The sequence below is a fragment of the Agelaius phoeniceus genome, chromosome 7, assembly GCF_051311805.1.
Source record: "Agelaius phoeniceus isolate bAgePho1 chromosome 7, bAgePho1.hap1, whole genome shotgun sequence".
In the NCBI taxonomy this organism is placed as follows: Eukaryota; Metazoa; Chordata; class Aves; order Passeriformes; family Icteridae; genus Agelaius; species Agelaius phoeniceus.
The window spans coordinates 18,723,324-18,748,706 of record NC_135271.1 but is presented as its reverse complement, the minus strand read 5'-3'; the positions used below and the strand labels follow the sequence as shown (position 1 = coordinate 18,748,706).

Below are 25,383 nucleotides of genomic sequence, written 5' to 3'. Positions count from 1 at the left end.
GGGGACAAGAACTTCTGCAGTTCGTCATTTGGAAGTTACAGAAGAGAAAAAAAAGAAAAAGAAAAGAGACCTGGATGTATTTTTGGTTTACTGTGTCTGTGACCCATACATTTGCCACTGCCAAGAGAAAACCAGTGCACTTTTCATTTTTTGCTTCTGTTTATTTATGTTTTCTAGCATAATCCAAAAAAAAAACTGTAAAAGGCATTGATATGCTTTCATTTAGAGCAGTGCTAACAGTCCTCTTGAAACTATATACATCCCTTTATTAGCCTGGATAACAAAAACTGCTAGGAAGGAAAGTATCTCTGTTAAAGACATGTTCAAATAGCTTTGCTAAGCTTGTTTAGATTAACAAAATTAAAGTCAAGTGTCACCATGATATTTTCTGAAAAATCCTCTTTGCCCAAGATCTTCTCCTGGGAAGCTGAGACGCCTCAGAAAAGAATGAAAACAATAATTATGTGATTGCTTGGGAATGTGGTCTGGAGATCTTTTCTCAACAGGTGAATGTTTGATTGGATCCATCTGAATTGTTTTTAATTAATGACCAATCACCATCAGCTGTGTCAAACTCTGAGTCACTCATGAGCTTTCAAGATCATTCTTTTTTAGCCTTCTGATGTGTTCCTTCTCTTTCTTTAGTATAGTTTTAGTATATAATTTAATATAATATCATAATATAATAAATCAGCCTTCTGAGAACATGGAGTTGAATTTTCATCTCTCCCCTCATCCTGGGAACCCTCACAACACCACAGTCGAGGAATTATAAGCAAATCTTTCACTTACATCAGTGAAGAAAATACCAAGATAAGGCAATGAGTATTTGGGTTGAAATACTGGTATTGAAATAAATTTAATAAATTGAACTTGATTTTGGCAAAAAAACTTCTGACTGCCCAAAGAGAAAAAGTCTTAAAAAAAAGAAAGAAAAGGGTAAAAATGAATCCTACACAAACTCATGAAGGTGGTAGTGGCTTTAGACCTGTGCTGCATGGGGTGTTTGTGTTGTAGGCTGTGGTGCATCTCATTGCTGACCTAGATGGTGCTGAGGAGAGCAGAGTGTTTTCCCACACTGCTGAGCATGGCTTTGTGGCATCTTTGGGCACAAATCTTGCCCTGTACCTGTGTGTGAGGCACGTAGCCCTCCCCAGGAGCAGGCTGAGTATGGAACAGGCACAGGGGACACAGCAAATCTTTCTTTCTGCTGGCCTGAACTCACATTTTTCTGTCCCTCTCTCCTTTGCCTTTAGCAGAGTAGCCTGGGGCAGAGCAGTTTCACAGCAGACTGTGGCTGCATTTGAAAATTGTGTGCCAAGTCCCATTTGGGTGAAGTGAAAGAATTAAAGATGACCTGAAGTTGCCCATAATTACTTGTGGTTTTTTTGGCTCTGGAGATTCTATATGACGAAGAAAAGCACAAACAGCAAAGCACAAATCCAGCTGTTTCTCCCAAATCTGCTGCTGGTATTTAATTGGTAACATCTAGCTCTTTTTTTCCTTATCATCCTTGGTGTTATCCCTACGTTTGACAGGCATTTATACCAATCCAACTCAAATTATACGTATTTAGCAAATGGCTTGTGTTTTAGTGAAATGGGAAGACGTAAAAGAACACTGAGACTCGCCTGCTTATTCAAAATGCCTTGGGTATATTTTTTTTTGTTGTTGTTGAGAGTCCAACAGGTCTGTCTGTAATGGATTGACATTCCTTTGACAACTATGGTGCAGCTTCCCAGCTGCAAAACCCTGCAAAACAGCTGCTACAAGGAAAAATCAGAAGCAGCTGGCTGGCCTGTGGAACCACATCAGGCATGTCATGGTAATGTCCTTCCTGGAATGAGGAGTGAAGTGGCCCTGGTGGCTGTAGGGGCATTTGCCAAGTCAAACATCATTTACCTGCCCCACACTGACATCACAGTACAGAGCCGGGGCTGCTTTCAGGCAATTTTATTTCCACAGAACCATTAGACAGGAGACCCTGATTCATCACAGGCAACAGAAATACCACAATTACACAATTATCTGGTGATTTAAAAATTAAGCTGTTTAAATGCGAAGGCATTATACCAATGAGATGCATTTAATCACACATGGAACCAGGCTCCCCCCAAGCCTTTAGTTAGCAGCACTCACTGCAGCGTGGGCTTTGCTTTGTGACAGGGTCACACTTCTCTCACCCTTCCATTCAGAAAATGACTGTGCTTGCCCATGAATTGTTGTAATCAGCACCACTTAGAAATGAGATGATGTGCTTTAATGGTGCAGAAAGAATGATCAGCCCCCAAAGCTGAACTTTAGACTTATTTTCCTCAAACACCTTTGAATAATCAAGCAGTGACCATGCAGAGCACACTGTGCTGATGAATCCTGCACAGGCTTGGCTCTTCCTTGAACCTGGAACAAAAATGCACTGGCTCAAAATTGGAACTGGGAAATTCACAACACAAAATTGTGTTCTACATGGTATAAACACCACAGGTCTGGTTACCTGCACTAGGCTAACATCTTATTAGCGTTGCTTTTATTAATATTATATATTATTTACAAATGTAATGATCAAACATTGTACAATTATATCTCTAGAAATGTAATGACTGTTACTATTAATCACCATCAGATTTTATGGAAATGTAATGGTCTCTGTGTGTTCCTATTAATTAGCATTAATTACTGCTACATTTAATAGAAATGCAATAATTTTTGTTTGTTACTACTATACAGTCTTAATTATTGTTGTACTATCATAGTTGTTACATTGTATGAGAATGTAATTGAATTTGTTATTATTATTTACCATTACATTTTATGGAATTGCAATGGGTTTTTGTTTGTTGCTATTAATTAGTAATAACTACTTCCATATTTCATAGAAAAAATACTATTTCAATACCAAAATGGTTATATTTTATGTAAATACAATTACTGTTGTTTGTTATTAATCATGTTAAATTGTTAGTATTAGAATGATCTCATTGGTAATAATCTCCTTTGATTTTGATGTGCATTCATTTTGAGGCCTTAGGCAGTGGCCTCCCATCAGTTTCCCCTGGTAAATCCAGTGGTACCTTCCCAAAGTCTCCTCAGCAAAGGTGACTTTGCTCTCCAAGTCCCTTCCAGCAGTGAGAGATGTGAGTTTGGTGTTGGTGTCCCCTCCCAGAAAAGATTCTTTTCTTGATGTATGAACCATGGCCTTGAAATATTTCTTGCTCTTTTGTGCTCAGTTTTACTGAGAAAGCAAAACCAAAAATATTCAGGTTGGCCAGAAAACTGAAGCTTTTATAGCCTGCTACTCACCAGAATTTTCTGGTAGCTGCCTTATGTCCTCTCTCACACTGATTTGTTTTAATCATTAAATAGAAGTGATATTTTCTTTGGAGCTGGGGATATTTTTCTTCTCTCTGTGAGACAGGTTTGTGAAGAGAGTTAATATCTTTTATTAAAGAAACTGATAAAGTTAGAACAAAAAGAAGAATTGACCTTTCAGGCATACAAGCTGGCAGTAGTAACATTTTTATTGCATGTGCTTTTGTGAAGAAGGCCTAAAAGTGAGAGAGAGCCTCTGGAAAGTACTATAAACATGGATAAGAATGCCTAATTCAAATAACATTTCTCATATCTAGGCTGCCACTCAAGAGTCTCCTTAGACTATGGATCCTTTTACAGGAAAGAAAACTGATTATCACAATAGTTAGAAATTCACTGCAAGACATAATACTACAGTGGTATTTAGTACAAAACTAACTTTTTTTATTATTACTTTTATTATTTTATCTAAAAATGTCATTGTTACTTTTCCCTAATGCTTTTATGCTCACAAATATCAACTACAGAACCAGAGCAGTGTGCTCTATCTGACTGTAATCTCCCTCTTCCAGGGCTCCTCCCGTTTCAAAGCCTTGTGCATTTTGGGCTCTCTGATCCATTCATGGAGCGAGAAAATGGAAGCATCAAAGATCTTTTCTCATCTGAGAAGGTAAGAGGATGAAAAGGAGGAATGGCTGAGCAATAACAGCTCCTGAAAAAGTGTGATAAAGCTGTAAATGATTTGAAAATTTTAAGGCTGCCTTAGCGTAATAAAACTTAGAGCATCACTTGCTGTGGGTGACACCATCATATTAATAATGCCTTGCTAGGAACTGCCTCATTATCATCATTATTGGTCAGTGATGTCAGCAGTCCTAACTCCAGGTGTGGGTTTGGCCCCACCTTAGCACAAGAGAGGGTGCTGTGTGAGGGGCTGCACTGCTTTTGCAAAGGAGCCTTGGCTCTTTGTTGCCATGGAAAGAAAGACAAAGCACTGTTGAAAAGAAATGGTTTGAATAAAGTACACACATGGCAAAAGAAAAATGGAAAAGAAATATCCATGTTGTATGTTAATTTACCTTAAAGACAGAATATTATGAATAAAGTGACAGAGCAGGAGAAATACACAGTTTATGAGACAGCACTTCACATTTCTCTTGAGCTGTGTTTGCTTTCAGTCTCAGCCACCTCCTCTTCCAAGCCAGCTCCTTTCCTCAGCTAGAACTGTATTGTGCACGATATATTCCGTTTCCTTTTTTTCTGAAAATCACTTTAAACTGAACATTAGAGCAGAAGGGCTTTTTTTCCCTACCCCCTACATCCATTACATTTGTTCCAGCCCACATTAGCACCGACCATTAAAACAGAAATGGCTAAAGAGGCACAGAGCAGACCCACCAGGGTATAAGGCTGTGTCTTAGATTCTCTCCAGGGGAGAAGACCTGTGCCAGCCCTCAGCTATTTTCTTATTAATCCCCTTTTTGTGTTCACCATTTAATTCCAGGTAATCTCAGGCAGAGTTTTCATCCTGGGGCTTTGCTTTCTTTCTGTGTGCAGAGGACCTTGGCTGGGTTACATGAAATCAGGTGGCTAGAGGAGAAATTACTGATTCCTTTCTATGCACACCTGCCTTGAGTTATAAGTAATAAAAGCAATTACAAGTTATGAACCCAGAGGATTCCTGTATAAATCAGACACTTTCACAACTACCACACCCAGCTACCCAAGAGACAAGGGTTTTATGATATGGCACTACCAAGTATGTTTAGCTTTATGAAACAGCCAAATGCTCTCATTTTTTACTCACATGGAGTTGGCAGTACAAGGTGCTCTAATATAGGAGCAACATCAGGACTTACTCATTCTCTTCCTTCCTATTTTAAAGTCTTCATGGAGCTGCTATTATTTGTATATTGCAATGTAAAGTAGTGGCATTAAAACTTTCAGAATGAGGTCCATGTGCAGACATTTAGAAGGGCACACCTGAAGAGGGGTCCAGCTTTCCCCTGAGCTGCCAGGAGGAGCTGCAGTCCCTCCCTCTGTGAGCTCTGCTGCATTTCCTGCTCTTCCTGGGGTCCCTGCTGCTTTTCAGACACAAACCTCCTCCCAGAACACCATCACCCACACCATACCTAAGGCTGCTTCCAGGAAATCAGCTCCACAGGGAATTTTGGTAAGAGATATCCTAATGTGTTCTTTCTGTGGTGATTTCTTCTCCAAGATGGGTCAGATTTCAGCTCATTTACCATGGCATGACAAATGCTTTCTGGAGTTTGGATGTGTGGTAACTTGACCTTCAGAAGGTTTCTCTTCTTGCATTAATGGCATTACTTGTGTGCTGCCACACCCACAAGTGTTTTGTTTTTCCTAAGTGTACATTAGGCATTGCCAGTTTGTTAGACAGAAAGAGAGGAGAAACAAGACAGCAATGGCCCCACTTAGTGGATGAGGATGCTAAAGTTCACCAAAGTCACAAGAAACACCCTTATTAACTTGGCAGGATGCAGATCACACCCAGACTGATAATTGGATCATACAAGGTCCCACTAGAAATATTTTCTAAAGATAATAATTGAAATCAGACTTTTCATGCCCTAATCTGTTAGTACAAGCCTTCTGCCAAAACTCACCTGAACTCTGACCACCCACTATGGCTTCCCAATTTTGTGAGTTAGGAAATGACTGACTTAACAAAAGGGGCCCCTGCCCAGGGCCATTCAGAGTTAGAAGAAAACAGTAACATGGCATGAAAAGCAGGCAGTGTAACAAGAGCTGAATAACATGTAGAATTTGGACACACAGTTATAAAATAATTTTTTTTTTTGATTGTTAAATGATTTCGACACTCCAGTCATGGCCATCAGAAACCTTTAAGCTTATTTAGGTCCTTCTTCTCTCTGCTAAATAGCATAAGAGTGATAACAATGCACAACTGCTCCTGGCCTATGGTCATGGATCAGCAGGAAAAAAACCAAGGAGAAAAATAAGTAAATCATTCTATACTGAAATGATTCAAAAATGATTCAATAACACTGAAAAGGTAAGTGGCACATGCTTATTTTTGTCTTAGGAAGACACTATGGATGATAATGATAACCATTTTAACTGCAATAATGCTGAGAACAGAGTAACACCCACAGAGATAAATGGCTGCAGCAATCTCCCCCAATTACAGGCCAGCTGCTCTGTTCAGCACAGCTCCACAGAAGATTAAAACCACAGGCTGCAAGGTAGAAGCAAGAAATTTTAAATTTCTCAAGTGCATCACTGACCAGTCTCACCAGCCTGAGTTTTGAAGCAGTACTTGGCAAATCTGAGTCTCCTGCAGCACAGATGGTTTGGGGATTTAATGCTTTGTTCCAAAGGGGCATGTATGAGCCCTTTTGGGGGGCTGGCAGTTTATCTTTATTTAGAAATATAAGTAAATCACAAAAAACATGAGAGAAGTTCAAACTGTTCTATGGCAGCAGCCATAGAACAACTCCCAGGCACAAAAGGTTTTTCTTTACCATTATGTAATTTGCTGACTAAGCTCCCACCATCCACAGGAGCTGGCTTTGCCTTTTAAAATTCCCACCAGGACAGCAGTGTTTACAGAGCCAGTTGTTAATCTGAAGGACACTGGGTAGCTCCAGTCATGATATTGTTCTATTGTTCCATTTGTGGCATTTTATAGTTGGTTATAGGCACTGAATTGTTCCAACCTGTAAACCACAAGCACAGACCATCCAGTCAGCCAGAGAATTCCCATCTCCTAAATGACCAGAGAAAAGGGACATGAGTACTAGTGATTTCTGCAATGAGTAACAGGGGCAGCACAAAAAAAATTCCCTTGGCTGAGTGTTAAAGCTGGGGGATTTGTTTGAACACCTTCCTCCAGTTCCCCACATGGGCTTCCCTGGCAGCCCAACAGGGATATGGTGTGGGAAAGAAGGGCAGGAATTCTTTTAGAGGAAACCCATTGGTAAAATGAAGAGCAGGATAATCCCAGGCCTCATTCTCACTGTAAATCAATCCCACATTCACAGCCCCTCCTGGGAACAGTAGTGAAAATGACTTGAGAAAAATCAAGTGGCACACGATGCCTGTCTATTAATTTCAGTTTAAACAGCTGTGTTCCATTTTAGCAATAGCTCCAGTTTCTAAGATAGTAATATCATTTATTAACACTCCTCTGGAACGTGTTTGTACACTTCAAGAATCTCATTTTGATGCCTCAGGTTTTAGCTTTTATATGTTTCAGATTCTGTGCTGCTTTAGTGTGTAATTCTGAGCTTCATATTAGGGGATGGTGAGCAGGGAGACAAAACAATTCCTTCTCCAGCTGGGGACCAAGGACAAATGATCCAAATCTCAGGCCCAAGAGCATAAACAACATGGACTGTAGAGAGAAAAACAAGAAGGATGGGACTGCATGGGCTGGAGCTGTAATTGGACAATGAACTCCAATATGCAAATGGACCAGAACTTATAAAAGTGAGAGACCCCCGTGACCAGTTGTTCATTTTGTGACCATTTTGGTTCATCTTGGGTGCAGCCCTGGCTGGGCTCTTGTGCTGCCCAAGGTGCATCCATTGAGGCCTTTTAATAAATCCCTGCTTTATTCTTTAACTCTGCCCAGCCTCTGTTCTAGGTCAGCCTGCACAAGGCATCAATTTAACTTCAGTCCTTGCTGAATGGAATGTGTTCTAGTTAGATAGAATTTTACTAGAATTCATATAATCACTATATTTATAACATACACTATTTTTCTACAAAAAAAAATTTTTTTGGGGGGGCCACAAAATCTATCTTCACTTTCATCCTCTAAGATGCACTCAAGTCCCTCAGGAAAAAAAATGGAAAAAGTGTGTAGGATTATGGATCGCTGAAGGCAGCAGTGAATTCCCAGACACATGGATACTTTCCTGCCATCACCTATTGACACTGACCAGCTCACAGTGTTTGTCACAGGACAACTACTGTGCACTCCCAGGAATTTCTAAGGCTGGGGAAGTTCAGCTGAACATATATTGCCAAAATGCAAATTCTCTGCTGCATGAGAATCTCAAAGCACCTGTGACAACTCAAACCAGCCAGTGAGTTTTAAGCATGAATGTCTTTCTTTACTAAGTGGATGGCCATGAGCACTGCAGCCACAGCAAACGCACCAGGTTTGATTTCAGCAGTTTTCACAGGGATGAACAATGTTGTATAAACAAGTTCTCAAAATGTTGGAGCAGAGAGAGCCATGGACACAATACCCCACAAACTGGAGACATTCATGTCAAGGTTCACAGCTCCTGGGTCCCTGCTAGTGAATCAGCACAGGCAAAGCCCAGTAAATACATAAACCCAAAGCAAAGTGCTCTTCCAACTCCCTTTCAAAATAATTTTGCCTGGCTGCAGCTCTCTCTCCATGCTAGACTTCCACCACAGATCAGTGCTTTGTCATTTTGTCTCCATTTAAAGCACTGTCATTTTAAATTATATGATAGTCACAAGGAAAGTACCTGATGTGTCCAAATGATGAACCACCATCTCCTGCCAAAAACAATAAAGTGGCAACACTTATTTTCTGCTGGGTAAACCTCTTCATTTCTGTATTACACAAGACTTCTCTCAAAGCTGAAAAATGGCACGTTAGCAGCCCCAGAACATTTGCAATCTTGAGATCCTCCCCTTTCTGTGCTCAGCCAGGTCTAAAAATCTGATGGGAGTGGAACTGCTGAAAGTTTTAATGTCAATATTTTTTTCCAGCACTGCTTCCAAGTCATTCATGGCTATTTAGCACATACCTCACAGAACTGTGCAGGGCACCATCTGCAAACGTGGTACAGATTATAGAGACTGCAAACAAACAGGTGTTTGTCTCATCATCCCACTGACCATTTGAGAGATGCCTGGAACAGCAGCAGCCCCATCATCTGTGGCAGAAAATAACACCACACTGCAAGCAGGCTTGGTCCCAGGGACTCCTCAAAGTGAGGAATGAGGAGCATCTGCTCCAAGAGTGGGCAAAAGGCATGATTTTATCCCAAGCATAAGATCTTAAAAGCATACTATTGGGTCAGGCTGAAGCAAACACACAAAACCACTGAAATATTCAAGTGCTCATTAGCATAAATGCAAACTGGAGTGAAACACTTCAAAAGCTCATAGTGCCAGGGGGTTTTACAGGCATTACTACAAGATTTTGTTCCATCCAAGCATTTCTTTTATCATTATTATCTGAACATGCAACATGTCCTTGAGTTATTTTGTTGTTTTTTTTTTAAATGTGTTAAAATGCTTTTGCTTAACATGCACTTATAAATCCTTCTACACCAGACAAGCAGAGCTTTGTTCCATGTGCTGCAGGGGGTTATTTGTGCCAAATTCCTCTGCAGCTTGTGTGGCTGCACGTGAGTGTGGTGGAAGCAGCCACTGGGAAGGCAGGATGCCCTGATCCTGTGCCAGGATCCACTCTGAACCTGGAAAATACAAATACAAAGTGCCTCTGTGACTTGTTGCTCTTAGGCCATGGTGGCTCCTGGCCCCCTGTCCCAGGGCAGAGTTGGGTCTTCCTTGGGGACCATGACCACGAGCTCCCTTCTGTCCTAGGAGATGTAAGCTCAGATTTTTGGGTGGGTAATTTTGTGAATGGCCCTTCCAGCTAGGACTGTTGAGCACAAGGAATGGTTATCCTCCATTTCTCTGTTCAACCAAGTGCATGTGAATTAGTTCAGCTACAAGAGATCATTTCAGACAAAATTCTGAACGAAAAAAAATATAAAAAAAAACAAATATAAAAAAATATAAAACTGCATTATAAAATGGGACCAGACTTTAAAACCACATAGAGTAAATTGCAAAATTGTGGGCATTTGTCTATCATACTACACAGTTCGGTTCCAAAAAAATCCAAGGGGATCTACTGTGAAATGATTTGCACAAGACAACTAAGAAAGCTCCTTCTAAAAAGGGAACCAGGGTAGCCATAGTATGAACTGGTTTAAGGGTTTTTTTAATGCAATTTTAACAGTTATCAGCAATTTACTTTTGCCTCAAACAGAATGCATAAAAAGGCTTTCCCTCTAAGAGGTTTCCATACATGTAAATAGTGACCTAAATGTAAGCATATTCATGACTTTTTAAAGTTTGAATGAATTACCAAGCTTTATCTTTACATTTTTCATTTTGAAGCTATAAAAAGATATTCTGTAGTTTTTCACACTATCTCTGTGCCTGAAGATGTCTGCACAGAAGATCTCTCTGCACAGAAGCCAAATTTGAGAGATCTGGGATGAATTTTAGACAGTTCTCCAATACTGAGATTCTTTTGCATTCACACACAAATAGTGTGACACTTCAAATGCCACCAGAACTGACTGGAACAGAGCGAGAAGAAAAAAGAAATTCAAATGCAATAACTTTGGGTTTTTAATTTTTTTTTTTTTTTACTTAGACAACATATCACGCTTAGTACACATTTCAGATAATTAAAAAAACCACTTCTATCCCAGAACCACAAGCTCATGTGTTCATTTTCACTTTTTAAAAGGTAAAGAATCCCTAGTAAATATACCAAAGAGTAATAAAGTATTCAAATAAAGAATTTAACCCTCTATTGCACATATTTTCACTTTCAATATCCCCCTGTATTGTTTCCAGAAGTTAGATATGATAAGATAGAGGAACATTGAACTTGCCTTTTGTCTCTTTGAACTGCTCTGCTCATTTCATCACTTTTAAAAGATTATAGATTTCAGCAGGGTATGTCATTAGAATTTGTCCATAAATCAGAATGTGTCATGCTCTTCCCTGAAAAATTAGAGGCCCTTTCACCATCTCTCCTTTTAGCTAACAATAAACTATTCACATAACAGCAATCAGATCCCCTCTCAGTTGTCATCTTGATAAATTAAACAACTTGACTTCCTTCAGCTTATCAGTGAAAAGAGCTTTCTGTGGCTTTGAAAATGTCCATGTGGTGGTTTTTTTCCCTGTTGTTGGATTTTTTATTTCCAAAGTGGGGATATCAAAGCGAGTCTGAGCATGTCAGTAGCAGAGTATCAAGGCACACATTGATTTTTGATTTTGCCATCTCTGTTAGATAGCAGAAAGGATGAATACTGCAACAGGTCTGGAAGCAAAATTCTCAGGCTGATAAATATTAAGCAGCAAAAAAGCTTGTACAGTATTACAAATTCAAAGTCCACTCAAATTTACTGTATTTTAGTGTCCTTTACCTACCTTTCTCACTTATCACCTTAGTTTCTCTATCTGTGCATGAACCACTTGGTCTGGTTTACCAGAAAATTTATGAGAGTTACTGTTGAGAGGAAATAATAAAACCCAAAAGTGATGAGTATAGTAAAACATAAGTTTGAAATTGCAATTCAAGTCATGCTTGCCAGATAGTCCATTAACATTTTCTAAGCTGACAAGGTCCTGCTGCTTTTACAAAGCACTAGGATTGATTTAAAACTCTGCTGACTGAGCTGGTATTCACTACTCACTCAAACCCACTCTGGAGATATAACTGGCATGTCAGATTTAGTATCCTCAGATAAAAAACAGAGAGCAAATAGTTTTATTGTTGGTATAAGCATCACACCACTGACATTTTTCATTACAACATTACAGATTTAGCTGAGGAGAAGAATAGACAGAGGAGAATAATAACTGAATTCTTTCTTCCAGCTGAGGACCCTTGCCTTTAAAGTATTTAAAAATATATATATATATCTGCTTAAAACTATATAAAATTAATGGGGAAAGGTCCCTAGAATGCCTTTGCAACCAGAATGGCTGGATATTAAAAGGCTTGGGGTTGGACAGTCAGTGCTGGAGGGTCAGCACAGCAGCACCAAGTGTCCCTCCAGCCCCTTTTTAAGCTGCAGGGCAAAGCCTCTCTTGCTGTAAGTTATCTCCAGGTGTTTACCAGCCATTAACCTCAGAGTGGCTGTAATTGCTCAGCCTGTAATTAGCAGTGGTGACTAAACCTGATGCAGGCACCATCCTGTCAGCTGTCTGGGATTACAGATGCAAGGCACCTCTCCCTCTCTCCAGTCGTGACAATTCATTAGTTCTGCTGTTTGAGAGCAGCTGTACCATTTGCCAGGTAATTTATTCAGATTCCCTCAGAATTATTGCTGAAACGTGGGAAGATGAGGGATTTGATGAGGCTGTGTATTTACTGTCAGAGAGCACAGGTTGGATCTGTGGTCAGAAGTGATGGGAGATTATGTTTCATGAGGAAAAGCACCCTTTTTAAGGCAAAAAAATTGAATAAAGTCCATGAGGCAAAGGACAAAATGCTTCAGCATGTCAGTCATGTCTCACAGTGTTATTCACAAAACACCCCTAAAATTGTACACGTGAAGTTCATTAAAATTTTCTCTTCCTGTCACAGCTTATTGAAGCATTCTTCTAAAAAGCCTCTGATTTAGTCAAAGCTGATCAAAGTATGAGAACATACAAAATGCTCAGCTTGATTAGTCAGCAGGGTGAGACAAGTAAAATTCAACAGACTTAATTGCCAAGCTAAAATGGAGGGGATTTAGAACGTAGGGATTTAAGTTGTGCTCAGAGAAATAACATCAATGTGTGTTTTCTGAACAGACCTGGAACAAACCCACAACACTTGGAAAACTCAGGGTAAAACTTGTGTCTCTTCTCTAGCCCCAGTGATAACATCCACCACCCCTGCACATGGCAAAGCTTGGGGAGGAACTTCCATTTTACTTCCCATCAATACTACACCAGCAGAGCAGTCACACCAAGCTGGACCCAAAGCCAGTCTGTAACTTCAATAAAACATCTCACTTTTGTTTCACTGGAATAATATTTGCCATATTTCTTCCATATATACTTGGATATAACCACAGCCCCCATGACTGACTGGAACTGAGGATGCTCAGCTGCTTGTGGTGCCAAATTTTCCTGTGGATTTGACTTAGCCTTTCACCCAGCTTTAGCATTCAAATATATCCACATGTTGAGTACACTGATATGTTTCCAGCAATGAAATGTCAAAAACACTGACAACCTCTTCATGGTCTTAAATCCAATATCCTGTGGCCTCGCTGACTTCTGGATTTTAATTTGCTATCCCAGTGCACAGTAATTTCAGGTTATCTCTGTCACACTCTTAAGCACATCTCAAGATGAAATTTTGGCAGGTTGTCATGTTTGTTAAGAACAGGTGCTCTGACTTTTTGCAGCTGTTTTTTTTTTCCCTCTCTGTTCTTTGAAACTGGGCTCTGTGTGTGTGTGAGCCATCTCTGACCATCTGAATATGTAGATCTTTTAATCCCCATTTTCATACGTACATGCACAGACATTAATTTTAATCAGGGAAAGCTAAGATGAAATACCAATAAAAGAGGAGTTGTTAGGCATGACATTTCATTTATGGATGTAGCTGAGAAGATTAATGTCTGAGCCAGCAGCCTGTCCATTACCACCTTCCACTGCTGAGGAGCAACATCGTGTGCAACAACTGAGCACGAGAAATTCTCACTTGCCACATCATTCTCTTGCCCTCAATTTGTCTGTGCAACACTGTTAATTAAACCATGAAGACCAGATCCTTTTCAGTGAGGAATTCTGCATGATCCCTTTTCAGGGCACATCAGTCCGTGTACATTTGTCTATTTTCTCTTGGTTAATATTTTAAATTTCTATAATGTGTGACTTACCTGAAGGAAGGTCAGCTCCCCAGGAGTCTGCTCACTGAAAGAAAAAGTCAAAGCAAAGGAATGCACCTGTAAGCTGGATTCAACTAAAAGATTGAACTAATTCCCTTTGAGTACTTTATGTGGTTTTAAAGTCTGGTCCCATTTTATAATGCAGCTTTATATTTTTTTATTTTTTATTTTTTTAATGGAGTTTTCCCCTCATAATACAGAAAGCTACTTTTGGCTGAATACACTGAGAGAAATTTTAAACTCATTCTTAACCACTAGTTCACCTGGCCCAGTAGCAAGAACAGAAATGAGAAACAAATGCTAAGAGTGAAAACAAAGTGAATTTTACAGAAAATACTGCATGGATAGCTTAGATAATAAATGCTTTTACAAATAATTACCCATCATCTAGAAAGAGTATGGAATAACACAGCAGAGGCTTTGAATGGAACCAGTTATAGCTTAAAGACCTTCCTTCAAAGCAGCTCTCCTCTTTGAAACCATTCTGTTAAATTCCATAAGGATGGCTGTAGCCAGAGAGCCCAGAAGTTCTGATTAAAAACCAGCATGGCAATGAGGAAATGTCTTAGCAGGAGCTCCATCTGCTCTTGTAAGGCCTTAACATGTGTACAGGTTGGAAAAAGCCAGAAAAACAAACTAGCAGAGTGGGTAGAGAACAACTCTATTGCTCCCCACCCCTCCACACTCAGGCACCTAAAAATAAATCTATTTAAGTAGCAGGAGAAGAGAAAAAGAAAAATCAGAGGAATCACACAGAATCATAGAATACTTTGATTGGAAGGGACCTTAAAGCTCATCCAATTCCAATCTCCTGCCATGGGCAGGGAGACCTTCCACTAGACCAGGTTACTCAAATTTCTATTCAGGGTGGCCTTGAACACTTGCAAGAACTCACAAATTCTCTGGGCAACCTGTGCCAGTGCCCCACCACCCTCTGAATAAAGAATTTCTTCCTCATATCTAATGTGAACCTGTCCTTTCTCATTTTAAAGCCATTACTCCTTGTAGGAGAAGGGAGAATATTGGTGAAAGTATAAGCAGATTTGTTTCCAGACACCATTTCCAGAATGATTATTCTACAACTGAGTTAGGAAATGATCCTTAGTGACTTGGGTCCCTTTTATTCTCCAAACTCTCTATTCACACTGCTAAATTAATTTCTTGCTTCTAATAGGAAATGAGAAAATATACTTTTTAGGGGAAAAATAATTATGTATCAAGTACAACACTTAGAAATGAAGAGAAATCCATTTTATTTTAATGTCTTTTAAACGGGGTGATATCTTTGAATTTTACCTCAGGTGAGCACTTTAACAGATTTAAAAGCAAAAAAAAAGGCATTGCCTAAGTTACCTAGCACTAGGGATATCTCTGAGAAAAGGATTTATTTCCACACCAGATTAGAGGGAAAACAAAGGCTAAGCAGATTATGGCATGACACCTATGGGGGTGAAAAAGGGAATATTAAAAGAAGATTGTATTTTTATCCCATGAATGTAAATAGATTCTCATAGCAATAGTTTTGATGCTGTCTTATGTTTAAAAAAGAAAATCCTGCTGTAAGTGCAGAGATCAAGGGTATTTTTTACCACCTCAGAGAAGGAATTCCTTGCATGTCCTAGGTGATCTCCAGAACAGTAACCATGCACCAGCACAGGGAGTGTTATCCCAGTAATCTGAGCTTCTCCACCATTTCACATCTGCATCATGTATAAAACAAGATTATTGTATTAATAACTCAAATTATTACATCAAATCCATGATTTGCATCATTTATTTGATGTTTTGAAATCCTGAGGGGTTAGATATGTTCAATCACTGTCATGGACTTCATCCCTTATCTGTGGATACTGTTCAAAAGCCAGTGAGAAAATCCACAGAAAATCCAACAGATTTGTTTGCTCTACTCAGCAAGGAATAAAAAGGCCACCCCTGCTTTTATCAAATGCTGCCTTTATTTCCAGCAATGTTTTGTGTATTTTAAGTACCTAAGTACTTCACTAAACCCTTTTCTACCATCCATCATGGATCAATATCTCCAAACTTCTTGACACCCTTTCCATTTTTCAGAAGGGGGAGCTTCACACTGAGCTAGCTTGACTTGGGAAAGTGTTACTACAGAAAATCACTGGAGAATGATTTTGTTGGCAGTGAAAAATAGGTTTCCTGAGCTCCCCTCTTTGAGGAAAGGCACTGGCTGCCACCAGCAGGTATTTCTTTTTCAGCACTCAGCTTTCCCCCCGGCTCACAGCCACATCCTTTCTGCAGCTCCCAAATGTCACACACCGGGCAGACACCTTAACATCTGCTCATTTCTTGTCACTGGAATTGTCTCTGGTAACAAAAAAGAAACTCAAAGCCAATTTTTCCACCAGGAGTATCTGTCATCACCTTGGACTTCACATGCAATGCACTTGGAAAACACAGAGTAAGGTGTCTGACATGAGGGTTGCTCCACCATAAAATCTGCTTTTTTTTTTTTTTTTTTTCCTGCCATGCCTATTGTGCTGAAAAGAGAATGAAGTGTTTGTGCTGAAATAGAATGTGCTTGTTTGTGGATAGGAGTCAACCTGTTAAACAGCTCCCTGGAGCATTTAAGAGAGAAGAAAAATGGTAATTTCAGGGAAGAAGCAATATCACAGAGAAAACATAAAGCAACACCTGAAGAACTTTACCTTTTAAGATTTTTTATAAATTGATGCTCTGCTGGAATTAAGGACACCTAAGACAATCTCTGCTGCCCACCTCATGCCTGCACATGAAGATGAGCAGTTCAGATGTGGGGTGACCATGCTGACCATCCATGTGCTGGAAGCCTTCTGATCACAAAGAAAAACCAAATCCCACACTAACTACTACAAAAAATTGTATCCAACATTAAATACCACAAAAAACCATATCCAACATTAAGTTTTCTACTGTTCAAGTCATGTGGCAGAAGCAGAGACGCAGTGACTCTCTTTAAAATCCAGTTTTCATAGAAAGGGAACATATATTACTTTTTAACAAAACACGGTACAGAGAGATCAGCACAATTACAAAAGTCAGACTACCAACAGCATCTGGTAGTAGCTATCAGAATTGTCCTTTAAAAGAAATACCTGGAGATTAAATGCAAAAATCCAGCCCAGTAGAGTTCCTCCCAGTGTTATCCCTCAGCCAAGCCAGCATGCTTTTAAAGTTATGACCATTATTATTATTTCTATACCTTCTTTCATGTAAGAATTACAAACTACTCCAATAAACAATTCCAGTTAATAAAAAAGAGGAAATTTAATTTTTTTTCTTTTTTCTTTTTTTGTTTTTTGCTAATCAAGCCATCAGATTCTCTTAAGATGCAGGTGTCATTCTCATTCCTGCTGTAGGCTTGCTGAGTGGTTGTGAGGAAATTATTTGTGTTCTTTGTGCTTTAGCTCTCTATTCATTAAACTGAGATAACAGCACTTCCTTTCTCTGACCTTTTGTGCATATTCTCTGAAGCCTATTGTAAATTTTACTGGGCATGTGCTGTGTCTTATTATGTGAAAATTCAGTATCTATGAAAGCCTTCATTTCAGCTGGAACCTCAGACAACAGCTAGAGAAGAAATAATAACATACAGATGTTTCAGGTGGAATAAATGTGTAACTTGTTAATTTCTTTTAAAATACAACGTGCTTCATCTGGGAAGATTTAAGATGAATGACAGCATAAAATAGATATTTTAATTTTGTGCTTTGTAATGCCACATCCTCTTACAGGCATCCAATATTAATGTGGAAATCTCTCTCAGAATATAAGCTATTACTTCTAGCAACCAAAGTAGCATTGATTACCCCACGTATCCTTTTTAAGCCCTTCATTTTAGAGACTGAAAGTTATCTTTAAGACACAATCTCGAAGAAAGAGATCTTTGATACAGCAGAAATCCTCTAAAACAAAAGCAGTAGACAATGAATATTTAATGGGTGACCAATAATTATATCAGGATTGATCTGCTAAAAAAAACTTTAAGAAAACCCCAAATTTCCAAAACCATCGCTATAAATCAAAGCAAACAAAACCAGAAACAAACCAAAGAGTCCTGGCTGTAGTTAGAGATGCACAGCATCACTTCTGAGACTTAATTTTCTCGAGGAGAGGCCAGCAGAGGTTTCCTGTTCCCTGACACTTTCCCTCCCTTTCAGGGGGCTGAATCCCAGTGCCAAGTGCCAGCATTTCTGGGATCAGGTGCAATATTCCCTTCACTGGCACATTTTGACCACAGAACAAATGTTTATTACACACCAAGAAATGAGCAAGGATGATGGCAAAGCCCAGGCTGACCTCTGTCTTTAGGCACTTGATTTTGCTGTATTTCAGACCTAGTGGCCACTGGAAAGCTGCACCTTCAGGATCATGAACCTGATGGATAAAATATTCCTTGGCATTGCTTTCTACTACTGAAGAAATAAAAATGTTCTGAGTAAAGCAAAGTCAGGAGGATGAAAAGTCATTTTTTTCTGAAAATAGTCCTTTCCTGTCCTAGCCTGCTAAATTTAATAATGAAAATCTTTTTTTTTTCCCCCACCTCTCCTCTCAGAAAATAGACTCATCATTTCCTTTTGCTTTGCTGCTTTTGTTTTCACCTTTGCCTGGAGTCAATCTTTGGATATGAAAGGCTTTTCAGAGGCATCCACAGAAGTCAGCAGTGTTACGCTACACAGTACAAAACCAGCTGCAGTAAATTGATTGCAGTGTTATCCCTTATTTCTATTGTTTAATAAAAAAGAAATATTTTCTCTGACCGCTTTTCTTAAGGATAAAACACAGGGATAAAGAGCAAGGGGATGGACAGGCTGCAGTGCCTGCAATGCTGGATTGTACCATGCAATCTTCAAGTGCTGGGCTTCAGATTCCTGGCTATTTAAAACTGAACTTTAAAGTTATTTCTTCTAAAAGATGAAGTCACACTGAAAAAGGTTACCAGTTCTGTTGCCAGCAGGCACAGAATTTTCAGAAGAAATAAAAGAGATTCAAATTCCTGAAGAACTTCTACTGCTTTGTGAGGTAATACTTTTGTCATTATTTTATGTGGAAAGTTACCTGAATTTTTTTAAAGGTCTTTTTCAAATTCCAAGTTGTCTGCAATCACCTTCTAGTTTAGAAGTACATTATAAAGACAGGCTGAAAAGTCATTTACTATTTTAGTATAATAAATCCTAGAACCACAGAATGGTTTGGGTTGGAAGTGACTAAAGATCTTGTAGTTCCAGCCCCTCTGCTGTGGGCAGGGATGCCAGTAATGTTCATTAATGCCAGTAAAGTTCATTAATGTAACAGCAGCAGGGCTAATGTAGCTTTATACAACTGGCTGCTGTCTTTAGTATGGGTCTCTTGGAGCCTGCAAACTGCACAGTACTGAAATTCATAAACTGGAAAGACCTGCAAATACTTAAGTAGAAAAACAATCAATAAAGATCCTATGGACTTGAAAATAGAGGAATAATATAAGGGTTTTTTGGGCAGAAAAAGCATCAATGATATGCAGATGGAAAAGCATTATTCAAAGACAAGACACTTGGGAAATAAATCTGTTTGCATCTCCTCATGCCTGTTACTCTGCTACAAAAATAATTGCAATCTATATTGTCTCTAGGTGCCTCATACAGTCAGGGAAATATAAAGATCATACTAAAATGAGAAACCACTACCAGTAATAAATCCATTGTCTTTGTCACCAAAGCTGAAGTCACAAAACCACCTCCAGCTCCACATATCCCACCCTGCCTGGCCTCCTCTCCCCTTCCTGAGAAAACACTTCATGTCTAACCAGCTTCTAGGAGGTTAAAAACCATCAGGTACATCACTCATTGTTCATCACTCACTTATATTTTAACAATGGGAAATGTCCTTCAACAAAACCAAGAAAGACACAGCAAATACCAGGAGTAAAGAGCTCTTATGTTTGGGGTTTTTTTGGGGTTTTTTTTGTTTGTTTTGGCGGTTTTGTTGGTTTGTTTTTTTTTTTTAATGTGGCAACTATCCTAAGTAAAAGCTCAGAGCTGCACAATGAGAGGTAGAAAAGGTCTCGCTCAAAAAATGTGGAAGAACTTTTGTGATGGTGTTCACAGGGGTCCCAGGATGAGGGAAGAGACGAGGATCTGACTCCATGTTTCAGAAGGCTGATTTATTATATTATGATATATACTATATTAAAACTACACTAAAAGAATAGAAGAAAGGATTTCATCAGAAGGCTGGCTAAGAAGAGAATAAGAAAGAATGATAACAAAGGTTGTGGCTCAGACTCTCTGCCCGAGCAACCTGGACTGTGATTGGCCATTAATTACAAACATCCAACATGAGACCAATCACAGATGCACCTGTTGCATTCCACAGCAGCAGATAATCATTGGTTACATTTTGTTCCTGAAGCCTCTCAGCTTCTCAGGAGGAAAACTCCTAAGGAAAGGATTTTTGATAAAAGATGTCTGCGACAAACTTTACCTTTCAGATATAAAACTCGTGAAGTATTAGAAAAAGTGGGAAAAACATCCAAACTAACAAGTGAACAGGTAAATTAGTTAACTAATAACCAAATGAGGGTGTAAACTCCCCCCAGTTAGCACATTGGGAATGCCTGAGAGAAGAGGTCTACTGGAAACAGTATTTTGGAAAAAGGAAAATGTTCTGGGAGTGTGCAAGACAGGGCCTAAGGCTGAGAACTGACAGCTAATTAGTTATAAACTTGTAAATGAATATGACAGCTAAGAATGTTATTGTGATTTTACACCCTATTAATAAAGACTTTATTCTGTGGACAACACAGCTAATTAAATGCCTTCCATTGACAACTTCCATCAAACCCAAATTTACCATATTGCACCTGATGCAACCCAGACAGACAGAGAAACTGAAGGGAGTTCTGGGCAGAGAGAAAAAAAAGCATTGCCAACTCCATGTGAAGGAACATTTCAAAAACTTTAATTAGGGGGTTGAACAAGATGTGCCTTCAGCCTCAGTCTGTTATTCTGCAATTCTCAATTGTTCAGACAGCTCAAGAGACACAAACAACAGACAGAAAACGCAGAGCACAGACAGAAGGTACACTTCACACACTAAAACTGTACTTTGGGATAGTGAACACAGCCTGAAAAGACAGAGATTGTGTGAGTGATGCAGCACTGAGACAGGGCACTGCCAGTCAGGAGAGTCCTGCACCCAACTGAGATTTACATGAGGTCTGTTGGATAGAAAAGTGTCAAAATTTAATTTAAAGATGTGTTGTTCTCATTGGAACATCTTGGAGAAAATTCAGAAGCTTTTCTATAACTCACTCTCAATGAGGAGAGGGTCAATATTGCTATGCCAGCACCAAGGGGTAGGAAAAATACATTTTCTTCACATCTAAACTCAGTTCATAACCAGCTCCTATAACCACAGAGGTCTGATCCCCATACAAACCACTCTGAATCAGAAACATCTATTTCAAGAATTGTCACAAGCACACCATTGGGAATTGCACAGAATTTTCATGGCAAGCTTAATAAATTACTTTGCCCTCTTTTCATATCCTGCCCTTGTTTCTCTGCATTGGGTGGGGAAAGGAAATAATCTCATATTGAATGTACTCAAGGAAATAGAAATCATTCCTGCACAGAATCCCAGTTTGTTGCTAATCCACCCAGGGAAGGAATAGCCCCATTTTTTTTGCATAATGAAGGAAAGACAGATAAAGTAGAAAAAAACCTTACTAGCTATTTAGGCATTTGTCATAGCTGTAAAATATTTGTCCTTCAGGGGATATTTCTGAATGGCCTGTCTTGGCAGTAGTCTGGAACGTGAGGGGACTTAGCTACTCTGCAGTTTTCATATTGCTATCCCAATTTTGCATTTAATTTCAGCCCTATTTTTTCCCCTGTAAAACGACAAAAACTAATAATGTGTTTTTTAAAAAAAAGTCATCATATGCTCTGTATACTTAAATATATATATTAACATATATATATATGTGTGCATAGAGATAAAATAATTCACTTAATAGTCCAACAAGTCCTCAACATCTTTACATTGGCTTAAGGAGAGAAATGATAAAAAACAGTGGCAATTGCAACTTCAAATGGAGGACACACAGCCAATTTAGTTCATTACCAACAGAGTTATCTGTAGAAGGGTTTTCAGGCATCACAGGTAGAAGCAGTGCAAGCATTCACTTTCCTTCAGGAAGGCTTTGTTTAATGAATATTAACCCATTTCATCCAGACCTGTTTGGATTTCGCTGGACTGTGAGGAAATTTTCATGATCCACTCAGACATAAGAAATCCATATGTAAAACTGAAGTGATATCAGCTGACAATCTTATTTATAATGAAGGTTGCAGTATCATGTCAATATTAAGAAACTAATTTCTCACTCTATTTCCCCCCTGCAATTTTTTGAGATTCAACCGATCGCTCCTGAGCTTTAATTTTGAGCTCCGCTGAACTGTTGTTGATGTTCCATTTCAAAAAGGAAAAAAAAAAAAAAAAAGAAAGAAGAACATGTGTGTGAGCTGGAGTCTTTCTCCTGCAGCCTAATGGTGCAACTGATTCAGACTTGCAGCCTTCCAAGCAGCCCTCAAATGGTGATATACAAGCTTTGTTGCATAAGGCAAAGAGATCAACACTAATCTTGATTTTTTTCTTCACTAAAAAGCCATCATCATGAATGGAAAGACCAAGCCTGTGTCCATGTGTGGAAGTATTTCCTTGCACTTATATTTTACATACATTTGGTGTATATGCAAGAAATGTATTTTGGCTATTCATCCTTCAAAGCACATTCTTGGGAGAATATGATTAAGAAGTTAGAGTTTGGAGAAGAAATAACATCGAGTTTTATCTGCTCTATCTGCTTTGCAGTCCTAGAAAGATGCTTATTCTTCTGCCTACTTTTCTTAAAAGGTGGACTAAGGCATGCTTAAGGTTTTTGATAGAATCTTCAAAGTAGGTAGCTAAAAAAATCCCAGCCACATCACAAACCACTGTTGATTACTGGTTATCATATCTCAGTACAGCTGAGTTTAAATGTAAGCCCCAGAATGAGCTTTTGTGGGCAGGATATCACTAGAATCAACTCATACAAAATTACTCATTTAAAAAGTACCATTGGAGAAGGATAAGGTTATGGTTAGAAGAAATAAAATTGTTCTGCAGTGGCAATCAACCTGGTTTTGTTCTAGACCCCAAATTCCCATTTACCTATATAGATAAAATAATAAATCTCTTTAGCTTTTTTGTAAGGCTGTTTGAATATTGCCTTACAAAGTTACTTATGAAGCATTTCTATGATTATCAGAATAATTTTAAAGCTGTATTTTTATGTACTTGTGGCAGAACCTTACTAATCCCATTAACTGTATCCTGTTTCTGCAGTGCCAGCGATTTCAGATCCGTTAATGAAATGAGTCAGCTCTTCAGCTCTGAGGCCCTTTTCATCCCACAAGATCAAAAGTTTTCTACAATTAAACAGCTGGAGAAGGAAGAGACTTCCACATTTCCCTGCTTTTAGATGCAGATGTTTGGATACCACAAAGTCTTTCCAAAGACAAAGTTTGTTCCCAAGCAGGAAGACCCCAAGTACAAATATATGGGATCTGTCAAGCACTGTATCAAACAAAGTGGATTTTTAGCCCAACACCACAGAACTAAAACAAAGGCAATGTGAGACAGTATAGGGCACATTAGAATAATAGAAACAGAATGACAGGCTTGCAGAAGGGCGAGGAATATTTAACTAAGATGTAGGAAAGATTATGTTGGAGAAGCACATACATTAGTTCCTCTGTGGAGCTGTAATAGTTTCCAGTGTATAGTTTTGTTTCTTTCCCCACAAAGTTATATATTGTTTTTCAAGGTCGGGTATTTTTCCTCCTTAAAATGCAATCAAAATGCCTACATTGTTTATAGTTAATGGCTTCTGGAAGACTAGCAATATTTTAAGCTTACATGACATGTTCCCCTTGCTCTCAGCCAAAGGCCCATCACCTTTTCCATTCCTTCAGCATTACAATTTAATTACTGTGGAAGCTACATATGCAAGCTGCATTTATTAATAAATACAAATCAAAATGTCTAAAGTAAATTATTGATATGCTATATTATCTCAGCTTTCCTGTGGAAATCCTCATCAAAATAACTTTAGTTTTGACAGCCTGACTTCCAGGATTTTATATTATAGCTCTCGGTAGGACACAATTGTTCATAGATATGTTAACCTTGAAATAAATTCTCTTTCAGCAAATGTAATGTCTCTGACACCAATCCATCCAAGTCCATATTTTGAAGGCTATATTTTAAATTGCAATAGTTTTGTGCATTTTCTTGCACTGAAAAGGTTTAGATATTTAGAGATATTCTGGAAGGAAACTACAGAAGACAGACAGAGATATAATTTAAAATTATATTTATAGGATATAATTTATAAATATCAATTATAGATTTATATTTATACATAGAAATAATATATATAAATTTATACATATAAATTCTATATAAAATTATAATTTTTATATCATGTTAATTATTTTTATCTATGATCCTAGCAGCTGCCAGCACACCACAGCTGGCAATACCCCTAACTTCACATACACCCCACAGCAGTGCTGTGGGCATGTGAGCTTCCAGAACCTCCTCACATTCCTGCCACTTCCCTGAACAGCTTCATACCCCTAAAGATACCAGGACCATCATCCTGAAAATAATTAGGTGCCCAACATAAACATGCCAGTGATTTTTTTTTACCTTTTTAAGTAATTACAGCATCTCCCTGCACAGTGCCCATGCAGGATTAAGCCAGCTAACCATATCTGTCAGAGGAATTTATGTGTCACCAGCAGTGCCCCTTCACCGCAGAGAAACGATTGCTGGAAAGAATCTAAATCACTGTTAGAGCAATCTCAAAGTACAATGTTGTAATTACAATTTGAATTTCAAATAGAGAATACAGGGAATGATACATCCTCTTTGGGACAACTTCTGCTAGCCTTACTGCCTTCAATTTTTGCGAGGTTTTTTATTAGAAAATAGTATTTTCCATTATTTTTATAACACATTGACACACTGCAAATGCATTTCTACAGGCAGAATACACAATGCTATGAATACATTTACATTTACTCTGAATATTTAAAGAGGAAAGGCCTGGATATAATCACAGAAGAGTTATTTCTAAGCTGTTATATTTTTGCATTTTATCTGTGCATTCCACTGGAGCTGAAAATCAGTGGGGAAATAAATCACCAGCACTTTCTGACTACACCTTCAGGCTCTGTCAATTTGCTTGAAATATATCAGATGATCCTGACTGGTAAGAAATAATACACCTGCTCTAACAAAAGATCTAATCCTCCTGTCCCTGCTCCCACTCTCGGAGCAGGAGCCTGGCTCTCCATCCTTCCCC

The 25,383-nt window shown here is 38.7% G+C and overlaps 2 long non-coding RNA genes across 6 annotated transcripts in view; one reads left to right on the top strand and one right to left on the bottom strand.

The window, feature by feature from the left end:
- LOC143694489 (uncharacterized) overlaps positions 1-25,383 on the bottom strand; it is a 69,320-nt gene that overhangs the window by 8,167 nt on the left and 35,770 nt on the right. The window contains exon 4 of one of the 5 annotated variants that reach the window (XR_013182991.1): positions 3,301-3,404. The exons of 3 other annotated variants lie outside the window; for them this stretch is intronic. This is a non-coding gene — a long non-coding RNA (uncharacterized LOC143694489). Of the gene's footprint in view, positions 1-1,938; positions 3,405-25,383 lie in introns of those variants that run through there. One more of the 5 variants, XR_013182988.1, reaches the window with a different exon arrangement.
- Positions 1,770-23,702, top strand: LOC143694490 (uncharacterized). The gene is made up of 3 exons (XR_013182992.1): positions 1,770-1,825; positions 3,882-3,979; positions 23,358-23,702. It is a non-coding gene; the product is annotated as an uncharacterized LOC143694490 (long non-coding RNA).